The sequence below is a fragment of the Mastomys coucha genome, unplaced genomic scaffold, assembly GCF_008632895.1.
Source record: "Mastomys coucha isolate ucsf_1 unplaced genomic scaffold, UCSF_Mcou_1 pScaffold22, whole genome shotgun sequence".
NCBI classification, from domain to species: domain Eukaryota; kingdom Metazoa; phylum Chordata; class Mammalia; order Rodentia; family Muridae; genus Mastomys; species Mastomys coucha.
In genome coordinates this window covers 133,907,678-133,912,022 of record NW_022196905.1, presented here as the reverse complement: position 1 = coordinate 133,912,022, position 4,345 = coordinate 133,907,678, and the positions used below count along the sequence as shown (strand labels likewise).

The 4,345-nt window shown below is 50.7% G+C and overlaps 1 non-coding gene across 1 annotated transcript; it reads right to left on the bottom strand.

Annotated features, from left to right (window-relative positions):
• Positions 1-3,805: 3,805 nt before the first annotated feature.
• Positions 3,806-3,969, bottom strand: LOC116071476. Its single transcript, XR_004110910.1, has one exon. It is a non-coding gene; the product is annotated as a U1 spliceosomal RNA (small nuclear RNA).
• Positions 3,970-4,345: the final 376 nt, after the last annotated feature.

Sequence of the window (4,345 nt, the reverse complement as noted above, 5' to 3'; positions counted from 1 at the left end):
AATGACTGGATAGGTAACGTCCTTCCCCGGGGTGCTGAAATCGCTTCTGAAATAATCTGGATTCTTAAGCACAATTAGAGTGGTAACGAGGGTCAGGAACGTCTTTCAAACCCAGTTTAGCACCAAGTCCTGACGCAGGCATTGCCCAGGTGGATACTGTCAATAAAATGGATCCTCAGTCATCACGCTTGCATGGTGGCGGCGGCGGGCCCAGTGCTAATGCAGCCTGGCAGAGCTGCTGCCGGGCTTCCGCCCGCCTTCATTACTACAGAGCCTGTAACCGCTTTCGCAGTATTCATTAGGGAAAGAAAACAGTAAGATTTGAAGTTATTTGTAAACCTGACGGGGAAAACACGCATCGCGTCTCAGAAAGGAACTGTGTCGATTTTAGACGGAGCCATGGGGGACCGGGAGGAGGGCAACCAAGGAATCTTGGGGCCGAAGTCTGTAGGGGTGGGGGTCCTCTCTAGCTGCACCCCAGTGAATGTGGGTCAAGGCCCTGTTTCCACAGAGCTCCCAGCCCCAGGTGCAGCAGGAGCCTAGAGAGGACAGGATTCTTCTTACAAACCCACAGCAGGAAGGCAGGAGATTGAAATGAGCTCCTTGGGCTCACCTGGAGGTCGATCTGGAAGCGGAAGTATGTTTTTGTCTATCTGTGTAGACATGGTCTCTCTGTGTAGCCCTGGCTGTCCTGGAACTCACTCTGTAGACCAGGCTGGCCTCTAACTCAGAGATTCGTCTGCCTCTGCCTGGAATTAAAGGTGCAGGCCACCTTGGCCAAGCAATTGGAGGGAGGGGGCACAGCAAGCAGAGAACAGCAGGAACCAGGGGTGGGGTCATAGCTCTCAAAGGCCTGCCTCTCTAGTCAAGCATCTCCTCCAGCCAGGCCCCACCTCCTAAAGACTCTGCAACCTCCCGAAACAGTACCACAAGTTGGGTACCCAGAGTTCAGAGGGAGCCTGTGAGGGATAGTTCACATCCAAACCATAACAAAGGCTGAGGGGTCCCCATTCTTAGTCAGAGACCAGGGCAGACCTCACTGGGGCAGTAGAGATTCTGAGGTGACTGGCAGGTGACTCCTGCTGGGAGTCCATCTCGTGGCACCCACAGGTGGAGCCTTACTTAGATGGTGAATATCCTAGCCATTACCTCTCAGGTATCTGTACCTCTTCCTGTATCTGTACTCAGCCCAGGCCTTGGAGTCTAGGCTGAGGAGTATCTGGCGGTGTCTCTCAGGGTCCTCTTCCCAGGAGGGTCTTTCTCCTAGGTTGGCCCCAACCTCCCTCAGAGCTCCACCCTTGGGCCAAGGATTAGGTCCTATCTTGGGAATGTGGTCCTTTTTGCCTCAGAATCTAAGTGTCAGATGGAGCCATCTGTCCTGTGCTGAATCTACATCCAGGCCTGGGAGGAGTCCTTGTCTCTCTTCCGGTCAGAGGAATAAAGCCAGATCAAAGTTGGGGTTTATGATCCGAGCTGGGCAGCATCCGGAACAGGCTGGAGTGGGCTGTGGGATGGTCATGGGATCCAAAGGCTCCATTTGTGCCTGTGGAGGGGACTGGGGTAGTGCCAAGGAGGCTGGGAAGAGCGCTCGGAACCTGCATCAGGCTTGGGGTGAGGGTACACACCTGAGTTTCCAGGTATGGGTGAGAATTCTAACTTCCCAGAGTCACTTTGACAGATGAAGAAAATAAGGCTGGCCCAGACAACTCATTTAAGGCCAGGCCAGGAGTATCCCATAGCCTGATTCAGCTCAGGGTGCCACACTGCCAGTGGCCTACAGAAGGCAGGGCTTTTTGCAAATTGGATAATCGGGGTCCCCAGCTGGGGTCACAGGCACATGCAGACAGTATTAGGGTGTAAGCAGTCTAACCTTGTCCTTTAGGGGACCCAGAGGAGCCCAGGGCCTGGGCCCCCAAGCAGGTTCTCTTTGCTCCTTACTGTGGCCTGAGAGATGCTGTCACAGGTGATCTGGCTACAAGCAGATTAGCATTAAGCAACACCATGTCTCCACCTTCCTTCTTCTCCTTCCTCCCTCCCTCCCTCTCCCCCTCTCTCTTTCTCACATCTGTCTGTCTGTGTGTCTCTCTCTCCTCTCTCTCCTGTCTGTGTCTCTCTCTTTTCTGTCCTTTGTCTGTCTCTCTTCTCTGTCTCTCTCCATCTCTTCTCTGCCTGTCCTATTAGTCTCTCTCTTCTTTGTCTGTCTGTCCCTCTCCTCTCTGTCTGTCTCTCTCCTCTTTCTCTGTCTGTCTTTCCTCTGCTCTCTCACTCCTCTGTTTCTCTCTTTGTCTCTCTCTCCTCTGTCTATCTGTCTTTCTCCTGTATGTCTGTCTATCTCCTCTCTGTCTCTCTGTCTCTCTGATCTATCTTTCTTCCTCTCTCCATTTCTCTGTCTTCCTCATCCCCTCCCTACTCCATTCCTTTTCCCTTTCTCTTCTCTTTCCAGCTTTCTTCTATCTCATTCTCCTTTCTCCTCTTTCTGTCTTCTCTTTACTCTTTCTTTCCTTCTCTGTCCTCCCTTTCCCCTTTCCTTGTATCTCCCCCTTCTCTCTCTAGTCCCTCATTTACTCCAGCCCAACTCTCCCCTCAAGTCTTTCCTCAATCCCTGTGTTTCCACAGTGAGCCCTTCTTGATCCCTGGCTGAGTGTCACCTCTGATCACCCTGAGCTCAGGCCTCTCTGTTGTCTTGCTTACACCCAGGATCTCAGCTATGCAGGTAGGAGTGTCAGACCCTTGGGACCTTTATCCTAGGGGGTCTCTAACCATGAATTTCTGTGGTGTCTGTTCCTTCTAACACTGTAGCCCACATACTCTGGACCCTCCAGCCACTCCCTGAGGGATGCTTGGGGGTATCCCCTTAGGTAGAGAGGTGGAGACAGACCCAAAACCCTACATGCAGTACCCAAAAGAAAGCCTTGGAGTCCTTATCTACCATCACTCCCTAAGGCTGACCCCAAACCTAGCACCTAGAGCAGCACCTCCTCCCTTCCCGTATCTGGTCCTCCCTGGACCTTTCTCACTGCCAGGACCTTGTCCCTATGCTTCCTTCTCTATCGAAGGAACCTGCAAGATCCTTCCTACTAATTCTTTCTCCAGAAACAAGAGCCAGTGTGCTGGAGTGTTCTTCAGGCCCCCAGCTCCTGGCCTCACTGCATGGTGTGGGCTTTGCCACCTGGCTGGGACAAGTCACTCTTCCCATAAATGACATATGCAGGGTCCAGGACTCCCCACCCCAACAAAGGCCAGACCAGCACCAAGGGTTCTAGCTCTGGCAATAACATCTGTGACAAGACTCCCTCACATGCAAATTCTGCATTAAAGGCTCCCAAGAACACTCTGGATCAACTCCTTAATTTGTAGCTAGAGAAACCAAGGGCCAACATAAACAAGCCCCTACCTCTTCAGTTTCTTCTTGCAGGTGAGACCACCTGCCTGACAGCTTCTAAAGACGGTGGGGTGGGAAGAAGACAGCTCACCCAGTAAAGTGCTTGCCATACAGTCATGAGGACTTGAATTCCATTGTAAAAACATGCTTAAAAAATCCAGCCTAGGCCAGACAATAATAGCTCATACCTTTGAAGGTAGAGGCAGGTGGATCTCTGTGAGTTCGAGGCCAGCACAGTCTACAGAGAGAGTTCCCAGGCACCAGAGCCACACAGAGAAATCCTGTCTCAAAAAAACAAAAAATAGATAGGTAGATAGATAGATAGATAGATAGATAGATAGATAGATTAGATAGATAGATAGATAGATAGATAAAGTCCAGACATAATGTCACCCACTTGGAATCTCAGCTTTTTTTTTTCTTCAGGGGAGAGCGCGAATGCAGTCCCCCACTACCACAAATTGTGCAGTCAAGTTTCCCGCATTTGGGGAAATCGAAGGGGTCAGCACATCTGGAGTGCAATGGATAAGCCTCGCCCTGGGAAAACCACCTTTGTGATCATGGTACCTCCCCTGCCAGGTAAGTATGGAATTCCAGCTTTGAGGACCCAGAAATGGATGGGTCTCTGGGGCTTGCTGGTCAGCCAGCCTAGTTGAATTGATACATTCTAGGGCAGTAAGAGTCTGTCTCAAAAACAAGACAGAAGGTATCTGAAGTAGAACACCCAAGGCTGAGTGACTGCCTTTCCTTTTGGGAGCCCCAGCCCCTCTTTAAGATCCATCCCACAAGTTTGTTTATAGCCTGCTATGTTTGAGGTTGCTCACTCCACATACAACCTGTGTTAACACGAAATTGAGAAAAAAGAAAGAAAGAAAGAAAGGAGAGGAGGAAAGAAAGAAAGAAAGAAAGAAAGAAAGAAAGAAAGGAAGGAAGGAAGGAAGAAAGGAAGAAAGGAAGGAAGGA